This window comes from Cylas formicarius, unplaced genomic scaffold, assembly GCF_029955315.1.
Source record: "Cylas formicarius isolate icCylForm1 unplaced genomic scaffold, icCylForm1.1 PGA_scaffold_16__1_contigs__length_5364039, whole genome shotgun sequence".
In the NCBI taxonomy this organism is placed as follows: Eukaryota; Metazoa; Arthropoda; class Insecta; order Coleoptera; family Brentidae; genus Cylas; species Cylas formicarius.
The window spans coordinates 2,993,116-3,010,230 of record NW_026844246.1 but is presented as its reverse complement, the minus strand read 5'-3'; positions in this window follow the sequence as shown (position 1 = coordinate 3,010,230).

The window sequence follows — 17,115 nt, the reverse complement described above, 5'->3', positions numbered from 1 at the left end:
ATGTGGGGATTGAATACATAAATTTATAAAAATATAATGGACTTATATTTCAACGCATGGCACATTAGCAGAAACAGTTCAACTTTCAAACAGATTTAGCCTTGGTCTCTCGGTTAAGGCGTCTGACTAGAAATCAGATTCTCCATGGCAGCGTAGGTTCGAAACCTACCCACTGCAAACGGCCATTGTTTTGCTTGAAATATATATTTTTTAATTATGAGCTCAGCCCAGAAAATTTTCTCAAATATGGGGATTGAACACATAAATTTATAAAATTATAATGGCCTTATATTTCAACGCATGGCACATCACCAGAAATAGTTCGACTTTCAAACAGATTTAGCCTTGGTCTGTCGGTTAAGGCTTCTGACTAGAAATCAGATTCTCTATCAGCATAGGTTCGAAACCTACCTACTGCAAACGAACATTTGTTTTGCTTGAAATATAATTTTTGTAATTAGCAGCTCAGCCAAGAAAATTTTGTCAATTATGGGGATTGAGTGCATAAATTTAAAACAATATGCATACATATGCCCTTATATTTCAAATGGCACATCACCAGAAATAGTCCTACTTTCAAACAGATTTAGCCCTGGTCTGTCGGTTAAGGCGTCTGACTAGAAATCAGATTCCCTATGGCAGCGTAGGTTCGAAACCTACCTACTGCAAACGACCATTGTTTTGCTTGAAATATATATTTTTTAATTAACAGCTAAGCCCAGAAAATTTTCCCAAATATGGGGATTGAATACATAAATTTATAAAAATATAATGGCCTTATATTTCAACGCATGGCACATCACCAGAAATAGTTCGACTTTCAAACAGATTTAGCCTTGGTCTGTCGGTTAAGGCTTCTGACTAGAAATCAGATTCTCTATCAGCATAGGTTCGAAACCTACCTACTGCAAACGAACATTTGTTTTGCTTGAAATATAATTTTTGTAATTAGCAGCTCAGCCAAGAAAATTTTGTCAATTATGGGGATTGAGTGCATAAATTTAAAACAATATGCATACATATGCCCTTATATTTCAAATGGCACATCACCAGAAATAGTCCTACTTTCAAACAGATTTAGCCCTGGTCTGTCGGTTAAGGCGTCTGACTAGAAATCAGATTCTCTATGGCAGCGTAGGTTCGAAACCTACCTACTGCAAACGGCAATTGTTTTGCATGAAATATATATTTTTTAATTAACAGCTCAGCCCAGAAATTTTTCTCAAATATGGGGATTGAGTACGTAAATTTATAAAAATATAATGGACTTATATTTCAACGCATGGCACATCACCAGAAATAGTTCGACTTTCAAACAAATTTAGCCTTGGTCTGTCGGTTAAAGCGTCTGACTAGAAATCAGATTCCCTATGGCAGCGTAGGTTCGAAACCTACCTACTGCAAACGGCCATTGTTTTCCTTGAAATATATATTTTTTAATTAACAGCTCAGCCCAGAAATTTTTATCAAATATGGGGATTGAATACATAAATTTATAAAAATATAATGGCCTTATATTTCAACGCATGGCACATCACCAAAAATAGTTCGACTTTCAAACAAATTTAGCTTTGATCTGTCGGTTAAGGCGTCTGACTAGAAATCAGATTCTCCATGGCAGCGTAGGTTCGATACCTACCTACTGCAAACGGCCATTGCTTTGCTTGAAATATATATTTCTTAATTAATAGCTCAGCTCAGAAATTTTTCTAAAATATGGGGATTGAGTACATAAATTTATAAAAATATAATGGACTTATATTTCAACGCATGGCACATTAGCAGAAACAGTTCAACTTTCAAACAGATTTAGCCTTGGTCTCTCGGTTAAGGCGTCTGACTAGAAATCAGATTCTCCATGGCAGCGTAGGTTCGAAACCTACCCACTGCAAACGGCCATTGTTTTGCTTGAAATATATTTTTTAATTAAGAGCTCAGCCCAGAAAATTTTCTCAAATATGGGGATTGAATACATAAATTTATAAAATCATAATGGCCTTATATTTCAACGTTAAGGCCTCTGACTAGAAATCAGATTCCCTATGGCAGCGTAGGTTCGAAACCTACCTACTGCAAACGACCATTGTTTTGCTTGAAATATATATTTTTTAATTAACAGTTAAGCCCAGAAAATTTTCCCAAATATGGGGATTGAATACATAAATTTATAAAAATATAATGGCCTTATATTTCAACGCATGGCACATCACCAGAAATAGTTCGACTTTCAAACAGATTTAGCCTTGGTCTGTCGGTTAAGGCTTCTGACTAGAAATCAGATTCTCTATCAGCATAGGTTCGAAACCTACCTACTGCAAACGAACATTTGTTTTGCTTGAAATATAATTTTTGTAATTAGCAGCTCAGCCCAGAAAATTTTGTCAATTATGGGGATTGAGTGCATAAATTTAAAACAATATGCATACATATGCCCTTATATTTCAAATGGCACATCACCAGAAATAGTCCTACTTTCAAACAGATTTAGCCCTGGTCTGTCGGTTAAGGCGTCTGACTAGAAATCAGATTCTCTATGGCAGCGTAGGTTCGAAACCTACCTACTGCAAACGGCAATTGTTTTGCATGAAATATATATTTTTTAATTAACAGCTCAGCCCAGAAATTTTTCTCAAATATGGGGATTGAGTACGTAAATTTATAAAAATATAATGGGCTTATATTTCAACGCATGGCACATCACCAGAAATAGTTCGACTTTCAAACAAATTTAGCCTTGGTCTGTCGGTTAAAGCGTCTGACTAGAAATCAGATTCCCTATGGCAGCGTAGGTTCGAAACCTACCTACTGCAAACGGCCATTGTTTTGCTTGAAATATATATTTTTTAATTAACAGCTCAGCCCAGAAATTTTTCTCAAATATGGGGATTGAATACATAAATTTATAAAAAAATAATGGCCTTATATTTCAACGCATGGCACATCACCAAAAATAGTTCGACTTTCAAACAAATTTAGCTTTGATCTGTCGGTTAAGGCGTCTGACTAGAAATCAGATTCTCCATGGCAGCGTAGGTTCGATACCTACCTACTGCAAACGGCCATTGCTTTGCTTGAAATATATATTTTTTAATTAACATCTCAGCTCAGAAATTTTTCTAAAATATGGGGATTGAGTACATAAATTTATAAAAATATAATGGACTTATATTTCAACGCATGGCACATTAGCAGAAACAGTTCAACTTTCAAACAGATTTAGCCTTGGTCTCTCGGTTAAGGCGTCTGACTAGAAATCAGATTCTCCATGGCAACGTAGGTTCGAAACCTACCTATTGCAAACGGCCATTAATTTGCTTGAAATATATATTTTTTAATTAACAGCTCAGCCCAGAAATTTTTCTCAAATATGGGGATTGAGTACGTAAATTTATAAAAATATAATGGACTTATATTTCAACGCATGGCACATCACCAGAAATAGTTCGACTTTCAAACAGATTTAGCCTTGGTCTGTCGGTTAAGGCGTCTGACTAGAAATCAGATTCTCCATGGCAGCGTAGTTTCGAAACCTACCTACTGTAAACGACCATTTGTTTTGCTTGAAATATAATTTTTGTAATTAGCAGCTCCGCCCAGAAAATTTTGTCAATTATGGGGATTGAGTGCATAAATTTAAAACAATATGCATACATATGCCCTTATATTTCAAATGGCACATCACCAGAAATAATCCTACTTTCAAACAGATTTAGCACTGGTCTGTCGGTTAAGGCGTCTGACTAGAAATCAGATTCTCTATGGCAGCGTAGGTTCGAAACCTACCTACTGCAAACGGCCATTGTTTTGCTTGAAATATATATTTTTTAATTAAGAGCTCAGCCCAGAAAATTTTCTCAAATATGGGGATTGAATACATAAATTTATAAAAATATAATGGCCTTATATTTCAACGTTAAGGCCTCTGACTAGAAATCAGATTCCCTATGACAGCGTAGGTTCGAAACCTACCTACTGCAAACGACCATTGTTTTGCTTGATATATATATTTTTTAATTAACAGCTAAGAACAGAAAATTTTCCCAAATATGGGGATTGAATACATAAATTTATAAAAATATAATGGCCTTATATTTCAACGCATGGCACAACAACAGAAATAGTCCGACTTTCAAACAGATTTAGCCTTGGTCTGTCGGTTAAGGCGTCTGACTAGAAATCAGATTCACTATGGCAGCGTAGGTTCGAAACCTACCTACTGCAAACGGCCATTGTTTTGCTTGAAATATAATTTTTGTAATTAGCAGCTCAGCCCAGAAAATTTTGTCAATTATGGGGATTGAGTGCATAAATTTAAAACAATATGCATACATATGCCCTTATATTTCAAATGGCACATCACCAGAAATAGTCCTACTTTCAAACAGATTTAGCCCTGGTCTGTCGGTTAAGGCGTCTGACTAGAAATCAGATTCTCTATGGCAGCGTAGGTTCGAAACCTACCTACTGCAAACGGCCATTGTTTTGCTTGAAATATATATTTTTTAATTAACAGGTCAGCCCAGAAATTTTTCTCAAATGTGGGGATTGAGTACATAAATTTATAAAAATATACTGGACTTATATTTCAATTCATGGCACATTACCAGAAATAGTTCGACTTTCAAACAGATTTAGCCTTGGTCTGTCGGTTAAAGCGTCTGACTAGAAATCAGATTCTCCATGGCAGCGTAGGTTCGAGACCTACCTACTGCAAACGGCCATTGTTTTACTTGAAATATTTATTTTTTAATTAACAGCTCAGCCCAGGAATTTTTCTCAAATATAAGGATTGAGTCCATAAATTTATAAAAATATAATGGACTTATATTTCAACGCATAGCACATCACCAGAAATAGTTCGACTTTCAAACAGATTTAGCCTTGGTCTGACGGTTAGGGCGTCTGACTAGAAATCAGATTCTCTATCAGCATAGTTTCGAAACCTACCTACTGCAAACGAATATTGTTTTGCTTGAAACATAATTTTCGTAAATAGCAGCTTATCCCAGAAAATTTTGTCTATTATGGGGATTGAGTTCATAAATTTAAAATAATACAATGCCCCTATATTTCAAATGGCACATCACGAGATATAGTGCTACTTTCAAACAGATTAAGCCCTGGTCTGTCGGTGAAGGCGTCTGGCTAAAAATCAGATTCTCCATGGCAGCGTAGGTTCGAAACCTACCTACTGCAAGCGGCCATTGTTTTGCTTGAAATATATATTTTTTAATTAACAGCTCAGCCCAGACATTTTTCTCAAATATAATGGCCTTATATTTCAACGCAGGCCACATCACCAGAAATGGTTCGACTTTCATACAGATTTAGCATTGGTCTGTCGGTTAAGGCATCTGACTAGAAATCAGATTCTCTATGGCAGCGTAGGTTCGAAACCTACCTACTGCAAACGGCCATTGTTTTGCTTGAAATATATATTTTTTAATTAACAGCCCAGCCCAGAAATTTTTCTCAAATATTGAGATTGAGTACATAAATTTATAAAAATATAATGGACTTATGTTTCAACGCATGGCACATCACCAGAAATAGTTCGACTTTCAAACAGATTTAGCCTTGGTCTGTCGGTTAAGGCGTCTGACTAGAAATCAGATTCTCTATCAGCATAGGTTCGAAACCTACCTACTGCAAACGAACATTTGTTTTGCTTGAAATATAATTTTTGTAATTAGCAGCTTAGCCTAGAAAATTTTGTCAATTATGGGGATTGAGTGCATAAATTTAAAACAATGTGCATACATATGCCCTTATATTTCAAATGGCACATCACCAGAAATAGTCCTACTTTCAAACAGATTTAGCCCTGGTCTGTCGGTTAAGGCGTCTGACTAGAAATCAGATTCTCTATGGCAGCGTAGGTTCGAAACCTACCTACTGCAAACGGCCATTGTTTTGCTTGAAATATATATTTTTTAATTAACAGGTCAGCCCAGAAATTTTTCTCAAATATTGAGATTGACTACATAAATTTATAAAAATATAATGGACTTATATTTCAACGCATGGCACATCACCAGAAATAGTTCGACTTTCAAACAGATTTAGCCTTGGTCTGTCGGTTAAGGCGTCTGACTAGAAATCAGATTCTCTATCAGCATAGGTTCGAAACCTACCTACTGCAAACGAACATTTGTTTTGCTTGAAATATAATTTTTGTAATTAGCAGCTTAGCCCAGAAAATTTTGTCAATTATGGGGATTGAGTGCATAAATTTAAAACAATATGCATACATATGCCCTTATATTTCAAATGGCACATCACCAGAAATAGTCCTACTTTCAAACAGATTTAGCCCTGGTCTGTCGGTTAAGGCGTCTGACTAGAAATCAGATTCTCTATGGCAGCGTAGGTTCGAAACCTACCTACTGCAAACGGCAATTGTTTTGCATGAAATATATATTTTTTAATTAACAGCTCAGCCCAGAAATTTTTCTCAAATATGGGGATTGAGTACGTAAATTTATAAAAATATAATGGACTTATATTTCAACGCATGGCACATCACCAGAAATAGTTCGACTTTCAAACAAATTTAGCCTTGGTCTGTCGGTTAAAGCGTCTGACTAGAAATCAGATTCCCTATGGCAGCGTAGGTTCGAAACCTAATTACTGCAAACGGCCATTGTTTTGCTTGAAATATATATTTTTTAATTAACAGCTCAGCCCAGAAATTTTTATCAAATATGGGGATTGAATACATAAATTTATAAAAATATAATGGCCTTATATTTCAACGCATGGCACATCACCAAAAATAGTTCGACTTTCAAACAAATTTAGCTTTGATCTGTCGGTTAAGGCGTCTGACTAGAAAACAGATTCTCCATGGCAGCGTAGGTTCGGTACCTACCTACTGCAAACGGCCATTGCTTTGCTTGAAATATATATTTTTTAATTAATAGCTCAGCTCAGAAATTTTTCTAAAATATGGGGATTGAGTACATAAATTTATAAAAATATAATGGACTTATATTTCAACGCATGGCACATTAGCAGAAACAGTTCAACTTTCAAACAGATTTAGCCTTGGTCTCTCGGTTAAGGCGTCTGACTAGAAATCAGATTCTCCATGCCAGCGTAGGTTCGAAACCTACCCACTGCAAACGGCCATTGTTTTGCTTGAAATATATATTTTTTAATTAAGAGCTCAGCCCAGAAAATTTTCTCAAATATGGGGATTGAATTCATAAATTTATAAAATTATAATGGCCTTATATTTCAACGTTAAGGCCTCTGACTAGAAATCAGATTCCCTATGGCAGCGTAGGTTCGAAACCTACCTACTGCAAACGACCATTGTTTTGCTTGAAATATATATTTTTTAATTAACAGCTAAGCCCAGAAAATTTTCCCAAATATGGGGATTGAATACATAAATTTATAAAAATATAATGGCCTTATATTTCAACGCATTTCACAACAACAGAAATAGTCCGACTTTCAAACAGATTTAGCCTTGGTCTGTCGGTTAAGGCGTCTGACTAGAAATCAGATTCACTATGGCAGCGTAGGTTCGAAACCTACCTACTGCAAACGGGCATTGTTTTGCTTAAAATATATATTTTTTAATTAACAGCTCAGCCCAGAAATTTTTCTCAAATATGGGGATTGAATACGTAAATTTATAAAAATATAATGGACTTATATTTCAACGCATGGAACATCACCAGAAATAGTTCGACTTTCAAACAGATTTAGCCTTTGTCTGTCGGTTAAGGCGTCTGACTAAAAATCAGATTCTCCATGGCAGCGTAGGTTCGAAACCACCTACTGCAAACGGCCATTATTTTGCTTGAAATATAATTTTTGTAATTAGCAGCTCAGCCCAGAAAATTTTGTCAATTATGGGGATTGAGTGCATAAATTTAAAACAATATGCATACATATGCCCTTATATTTCAAATGGCACATCACCAGAAATAGTCCTACTTTCAAACAGATTTAGCCCTGGTCTGTCGGTTAAGGCGTCTGACTAGAAATCAGATTCTCTATGGCAGCGTAGGTTCGAAACCTACCTACTGCAAACGGCCATTGTTTTGCTTGAAATATATATTTTTTAATTAACAGGTCAGCCCAGAAATTTTTCTCAAATGTGGGGATTGAGTACATAAATTTATAAAAATATACTGGACTTATATTTCAATTCATGGCACATTACCAGAAATAGTTCGACTTTCAAACAGATTTAGCCTTGGTCTGTCGGTTAAAGCGTCTGACTAGAAATCAGATTCTCCATGGCAGCGTAGGTTCGATACCTACCTACTGCAAACGGCAATTGTTTTACTTGAAATATTTATTTTTTGATTAACAGCTCAGCCCAGAAATTTTTCTCAAATATAAGGATTGAGTCCATAAGTTTATAAAAATATAATGGACTTATATTTCAACGCATGGCACATCACCAGAAATAGTTCGACTTTCAAACAGATTTAGCCTTGGTCTGTCGGTTAAGGCGTCTGACTAGAAATCAGATTCTCCATGGCAGCGTAGGTTCGAAACCTACCTACTGCAAACGGCCATTGTTTTACTTGAAATATTTATTTTTTAATTAACAGCTCAGCCCAGGAATTTTTCTCAAATATAAGGATTGAGTCCATAAATTTATAAAAATATAATGGACTTATATTTCAACGCATAGCACATCACCAGAAATAGTTCGACTTTCAAACAGATTTAGCCTTGGTCTGACGGTTAGGGCGTCTGACTAGAAATCAGATTCTCTATCAGCATAGTTTCGAAACCTACCTACTGCAAACGAATATTGTTTTGCTTGAAACATAATTTTCGTAAATAGCAGCTTATCCCAGAAAATTTTGTCTATTATGGGGATTGAGTTCATAAATTTAAAATAATACAATGCCCCTATATTTCAAATGGCACATCACGAGATATAGTGCTACTTTCAAACAGATTAAGCCCTGGTCTGTCGGTGAAGGGGTCTGGCTAAAAATCAGATTCTCCATGGCAGCGTAGGTTCGAAACCTACCTACTGCAAGCGGCCATTGTTTTGCTTGAAATATATATTTTTTAATTAACAGCTCAGCCCAGAAATTTTTCTCAGATATGGGGATTGAGTATATAAATTTATAAAAATATAATGGCCTTATATTTCAACGCAGGCCACATCACCAGAAATGGTTCGACTTTCATACAGATTTAGCATTGGTCTGTCGGTTAAGGCATCTGACTAGAAATCAGATTCTCTATGGCAGCGTAGGTTCGAAACCTACCTACTGCAAACGGCCATTGTTTTGCTTGAAATATATATTTTTTAATTAACAGCCCAGCCCAGAAATTTTTCTCAAATATTGAGATTGAGTACATAAATTTATAAAAATATAATGGACTTATATTTCAACGCATGGCACATCACGAGAAATAGTTCGACTTTCAAACAGATTTAGCCTTGGTCTGTCGGTTAAGGCGTCTGACTAGAAATCAGATTCTCTATGGCAGCGTAAGTTCGAGACCTACCTACTGCAAACGGCCATTGTTATGCAAAAAATATATATTTTTTAATTAACAGCTCAGCTCAGAAATTTTTCTCAAATATGGGGTTGAGTGCATAAATTTATAAAAATATAATGGTTTTACATACCAGAAATATTTCGACTTTCAAACAGATTTAGCCTTGGTCTGTCGATTAAAGCGTCTGACTAGAAATCAGATCCTCTATAGCAGCGTAGGTTTGAAACCTACCTGCTGCAAACGACCATTGTTTTTCTTGAAATATAATTTTTGTAATTAGCAGCTCAGCCAAGAAAATTTTGTAAATTATCGGGATTGAGTGCATAAATTTATAACAATGTAATACCCTTATATTTCAAATGGCACATCACCAGAAATAGTTCTACTTTCAAACAGATTTAGCCCTAGTCTGTCGGTTAAGGCGTCTGACTAGAAATCAGATTCTCCATGGCAGCATACGTTCGAAACCTACCTACTGCAAACGACCATTATTTTGCTTGAAATATAATTTTTGTAATTAGCAGGTCAGTCAAGAAAATTCTGTCAATTATGGGGATTGAGTGCATAAATTTATAACAATATAATGCCCTTATCTTTCAAATGGCACATCACCAGAAATAGTTCGACTTTCAAACAGATTTGGCCTTGGTCTGTCGGTTAAGGCGTCTGTCTAGAAATCAGATTTTCCATAACAGCGTAGGTTCGAAACCTACCTACTGCAAACGGCCATTGTTTTGCTTGAAATATATATTTTTTAATTAACAGCCCAGCCCAGAAATTTTTCTCAAATATTGGGATTGACTATATAAATTTAAAAAAATATAATGGCCTTATATTTCAACGCATGGCACATCGCCAGATATAGTTCTACTTTCAAACAGCCCTGGTCTGTCGGTGAAGGCGTCTGACTAGAAATCAGATTCTCTATGGCAGCGTAGGTTCGAAACCTACCTGCTGCAAACGACCATTGTTTTGCTTGAAATATAATTTTGTAATTAGCAGCTCAGCCAAGAAAATTTTGTCAATTATCGGGATTGAGTGCATAAATTTATAACAATGTAATACCCTTATATTTCAAATGGCACATCACCAGAAATAATTTTACTTTCAAACAGATTTAGCCCTGGTCTGTCGGTTAAGGCGTCTGACATCAGATTCTCGATGGCAGCGTAGGTTCGAAACCTACCTGCTGCAAACGACCATTGTTTTGCTTGAAATATAATTTTTGTAATTAGCAGGTCAGAGAAGAAAATTTTGTCAATTATGGGGATTGAGTGAATCAATTTATAACAATATAATGCCCTTATCTTTCAAATGGCACATCACCAGAAATAGTTCGACTTTCAAACAGATTTAGCCTTGGTCTGTCGGTTAAGGCGCCTGTCTAGAAATCAGATTCTCCATGGCAGCGTAGGTTCGAAACCTACCTACTGCAAACGGCCATTGTTTTGCTTGAAATATATATTTTTTAATTAACAGCTCAGCCCAGAAATTTTTCTCAAATATTGGGATTGAGTACATAAATTTATAAAAATATAATGGATTTATATTTCAACGCATGGCACATCACCAGAAAAAGTTCGACTTTCAAACAGATTAAGCCTTGGTCTGTCGGTTAAGGAGTCTGAATAGAAATCAGATTCTCTATGGCATCGTAAGTTCGAAACCTACCTCCTGCAAACGGCCATTGTTTTGCATAAAATATATATTTTTTAATTAACAGCTCAGCTCAGAAATTTTTCTCAAATATGGGGTTGAGTGCATAAATTTATAAAAATATAATGGTTTTATATACCAGAAATATTTCTACTTTCAAACAGATTTAACCTTGGTCTGTAGGTTAAGGCGTCTGACTAGAAACCAGATTCTCTATTTCAGCGTAGGTTCGAAACCTACCTACTGCAAACGGCCATTGTTTTGCTTGAAATACATATTTTTTAATTAACAGCTCAGGCCAGAAATTTTTCCCAAATATGGGTATTGAGTACATAAATTTATAAAAATAGAATGGACTTATATTTCAACGCCTGGCACATCACCAGAAATAGTTCGACTTTCAAACAGATTTAGCCTTGGTCTGTCGGTTAAGGCGTCTGACTAGAAATCAGATTCTAAATGGCAGCGTAGGTTCGATACCTACCTACTGCAAACTTAAATTTTTTTGCTTGAAATATATATTTTTTAATTAACAGCTCAGCAAAGAAATTTTTCTCAAATATGGGGATTGAGTACATAAACTTATAAAAATATTATGGACTTATATTTCAAGGCATGGCACATTACCAGAAATAGTTCGACTTTCAAACAGATTTAGCCTTGGTCTGTTGGTTAAAGCGTCTGAATAGAAATCAGATCCTCTATAGCAGCGTAGGTTTGAAACCTACCTGCTGCAAACGACCATTGTTTTTCTTGAAATATAATTTTTGTAATTAGCAGCTCAGCCAAGAAAATTTTGTAAATTATCGGGATTGAGTGCATAAATTTATAACAATGTAATACCCTTATATTTCAAATGGCACATCACCAGAAATAGTTCTACTTTCAAACAGATTTAGCCCTAGTCTGTCGGTTAAGGCGTCTGACTAGAAATCAGATTCTCCATGGCAGCATGCGTTCGAAACCTACCTACTGCAAACGACCATTATTTTGCTTGAAATATAATTTTTGTAATTAGCAGGTCAGTCAAGAAAATTCTGTCAATTATGGGGATTGAGTGCATAAATTTATAACAATATAATGCCCTTATCTTTCAAATGGCACATCACCAGAAATAGTTCGACTTTCAAACAGATTTGGCCTTGGCCTGTCGATTAAGGCGTCTGTCTAGAAATCAGATTTTCCATAACAGCGTAGGTTCGAAACCTACCTACTGCAAACGGCCATTGTTTTGCTTGAAATATATATTTTTTAATTACCAGCCCAGTACAGAAATTTTTCTCAAATATTGGGGTTGACTATATAAATTTAAAAAAATATAATGGCCTTATATTTCAACGCATGGCACATCGCCAGATATAGTTCTACTTTCAAACAGCCCTGGTCTGTCGGTGAAGGCGTCTGACTAGAAATCAGATTCTCTATGGCAGCGTAGGTTCGAAACCTACCTGCTGCAAACGACCATTGTTTTGCTTGAAATATAATTTTGTAATTAGCAGCTCAGCCAAGAAAATTTTGTCAATTATCGGGATTGAGTGCATAAATTTATAAAAACATAATGGACTTATATTTCAACGCATGGCACATCACCAGAAATAGTTCGACTTTCAAACAGATTTAGCCTTGGTCTGTCGGTTAAGGCGTCTGACTAGAAATCAGATTCTCTATATCAGCGTAGGTTCGAAACCTACCTACTGCAAACGGCCATTGTTTTGCATGAAATATACATTTTTTAATTAACAGCTCAGCCCAGAAATTTTTCTCAAATATAAGGATTGAGTACATAAATTTATAAAAATATAATGGACTTATATTTCAACGCATCGCACATCACCAGAAATAGTTCGACTTTCAAACAGATTTAGCCTTGGTCTGTCGGTTAAGGCGTATGACTAGAAATCAGATTCTCTATGGCAGCGTAGGTTCGAAACCTACCTACTGCAAACGGCCATTGTTTTGCTTGAAATATATATTTTTAATTAACAGCTCAGCCCAGAAATTTATCTCAAATATGGGCATTCAATGCATAAATTTAAAAAAATATAATGGCCTTATATTTCAACGCATGGCACATCACCAGGAATATTTCGACTTTCAAACAGATTTAGCCTTGGTCTGTCGGTTAAGGCTTCTGACTAGAAATCAGATTCTCCATGGCAGCGTAGGTTCGAAACCTATATGCTGCAAACGGCCATTGTTTTGCTTGAAATATATATTTTTTTATTAACAGTTCAGCCCAGAAATTTTTCTCAAATATGGGGATTCAATACATAAATTTATAAAAATATAATGGCTTTATATTTCAACGCATGGCACATCACCAGAAAAATTTCGACTTTCAAACAGATTTAGCCTTGGTCTGTCGGTTAAGAGTAGAAATCAGATTCTCCATGGCAGCGTAGGTTCGAAACCTACCTGCTGCAAACGGCCATTGTTTTGCTTGAAATACATATTTTTTAATTAACAGCTCAGCCCGGAAATTTTTCTCAAATATAAGGATTGAGTACATAAATTTATAAAAACATAATGGACTTATATTTCAACGCATGGCACATCACCAGAAATAGTTCGACTTTCAAACAGATTTAGCCTTGGTCTGTCGGTTAAGGCGTCTGACTAGAAATCAGATTCTCTATGCCAGCGTAGGTTCGAAACCTACCTAGTGCAAACGGCCATTGTTTTGCTTGAAATATATATTTTTAATTAACAGCTCAGCCCAGAAATTTAGCTCAAATATGGGGATTCAATACATAAATTTATAAAAATATAATGGCCTTATATTTCAACGCATGGCACATCACCAGAAATAGTTCGACTTTCAAACAGATTTAGCCTTGGTCTGTCGGTTAAGGCGTCTGACTAGAAATCAGATTCTCTATGGCAGCGTAGGTTCGAAACCTACCTACTGCAAACGGCCATTGTTTTGCTTGAAATATATATTTTTAATTAACAGCTCAGCCCAGAAATTTTTCTCAAATATAAGGATTGAGTACATAAATTTATAAAAACATAATGGACTTATATTTCAACGCATGGCACATCACCAGAAATAGTTCGACTTTCAAACAGATTTAGCCTTGGTCTGTCGGTTAAGGCGTCTGACTAGAAATCAGATTCTCTATGCCAGCGTAGGTTCGAAACCTACCTAGTGCAAACGGCCATTGTTTTGCTTGAAATATATATTTTTAATTAACAGCTCAGCCCAGAAATTTAGCTCAAATATGGGGATTCAATACATAAATTTATAAAAATATAATGGCCTTATATTTCAACGCATGGCACATCACCAGAAATAGTTCGACTTTCAAACAGATTTAGCCTTGGTCTGTCGGTTAAGGCGTCTGACTAGAAATCAGATTCTCTATGGCAGCGTAGGTTCGAAACCTACCTACTGCAAACGGCCATTGTTTTGCTTGAAATATATATTTTTAATTAACAGCTCAGCCCAGAAATTTTTCTCAAATATAAGGATTGAGTACATAAATTTATAAAAACATAATGGACTTATATTTCAACGCATGGCACATCACCAGAAATAGTTCGACTTTCAAACAGATTTAGCCTTGGTCTGTCGGTTAAGGCGTCTGACTAGAAATCAGATTCTCTATGGCAGCGTAGGTTCGAAACCTACCTACTGCAAACGGCCATTGTTTTGCTTGAAATATATATTTTTAATTAACAGCTCAGCCCAGAAATTTATCTCAAATATGGGGATTCAATATATAAATTTATAAAAATATAATGGCCTTATATTTCAACGCATGGCACATCACCAGGAATATTTCGACTTTCAAACAGATTTAGCCTTGGTCTGTCGGTTAAGGCGTCTGACTAGAAATCAGATTCTCTATGGCAGCGTAGGTTCGAAACCTACCTACTGCAAACGGCCATTGTTTTGCTTGAAATATATATTTTTAATTAACAGCTCAGCCCAGAAATTTTTCTCAAATATAAGGATTGAGTACATAAATTTATAAAAACATAATGGACTTATATTTCAACGCATAGCACATCACCAGAAATAGTTCGACTTTCAAACAGATTTAGCCTTGGTCTGTCGGTTAAGGCGTCTGACTAGAAATCAGATTCTCTATGGCAGCGTAGGTTCGAAACCTACCTACTGCAAACGGCCATTGTTTTGCTTGAAATATATATTTTTAATTAACAGCTCAGCCCAGAAATTTTTCTCAAATATAAGGATTGAGTACATAAATTTATGAAAACATAATGGACTTATATTTCAACGCATGGCACATCACCAGAAATAGTTCGACTTTCAAACAGATTTAGCCTTGGTCTGTCGGTTAAGGCGTCTGACTAAAAATCAGATTCTCTATGGCAGCGTAGGTTCGAAACCTACCTACTGCAAACGGCCATTGTTTTGCATGAAATATACATTTTTTAATTAACAGCTCAGCCCAGAAATTTTTCTCAAATATAAGGATTGAGTACATAAATTTATAAAAATATAATGGACTTATATTTCAACGCATGGCACATCACCAGAAATAGTTCGACTTTCAAACAGATTTAGCCTTGGTCTGTCGGTTAAGGCGTATGACTAGAAATCAGATTCTCTATGGCAGCGTAGGTTCGAAACCTACCTACTGCAAACGGCCATTGTTTTGCTTGAAATATATATTTTTAATTAACAGCTCAGCCCAGAAATTTATCTCAAATATGGGGATTCAATGCATAAATTTATAAAAACATAATGGCCTTATATTTCAACGCATGGCACATCACCAGGAATATTTCGACTTTCAAACAGATTTAGCCTTGGTCTGTCGGTTAAGGCTTCTGACTAGAAATCAGATTCTCCATGGCAGCGTAGGTTCGAAACCTATATGCTGCAAACGGCCATTGTTTTGCTTGAAATATATATTTTTTTATTAACAGTTCAGCCCAGAAATTTTTCTCAAATATGGGGATTCAATACATAAATTTATAAAAATATAATGGCTTTATATTTCAACGCATGGCACATCACCAGAAATATTTCGACTTTCAAACAGATTTAGCCTTGGTCTGTCGGTTAAGAGTAGAAATCAGATTCTCCATTTCAGCGTAGGTTCGAAACCTACCTGCTGCAAACGGCCATTGTTTTGCTTGAAATACATATTTTTTAATTAACAGCTCAGCCCAGAAATTTTTCTCAAATATAAGGATTGAGTACATAAATTTATAAAAACATAATGGACTTATATTTCAACGCATGGCACATCACCAGAAATAGTTCGACTTTCAAACAGATTTAGCCTTGGTCTGTCGGTTAAGGCGTCTGACTAGAAATCAGATTCTCTATGCCAGCGTAGGTTCGAAACCTACCTAGTGCAAACGGCCATTGTTTTGCTTGAAATATATATTTTTAATTAACAGCTCAGCCCAGAAATTTAGCTCAAATATGGGGATTCAATACATAAATTTATAAAAATATAATGGCCTTATATTTCAACGCATGGCACATCACCAGAAATAGTTCGACTTTCAAACAGATTTAGCCTTGGTCTGTCGGTTAAGGCGTCTGACTAGAAATCAGATTCTCTATGGCAGCGTAGGTTCGAAACCTACCTACTGCAAACGGCCATTGTTTTGCTTGAAATATATATTTTTAATTAACAGCTCAGCCCAGAAATTTTTCTCAAATATAAGGATTGAGTACATAAATTTATAAAAACATAATGGACTTATATTTCAACGCATGGCACATCACCAGAAATAGTTCGACTTTCAAACAGATTTAGCCTTGGTCTGTCGGTTAAGGCGTCTGACTAGAAATCAGATTCTCTATGGCAGCGTAGGTTCGAAACCTACCTACTGCAAACGGCCATTGTTTTGCATGAAATATACATTTTTTAATTAACAGCTCAGCCCAAAAATTTTTCTCAAATATAAGGATTGAGTACATAAATTTATAAAAATATAATGGACTTACATTTGAACGCATGGCACATAATCAGAAATAGTTAA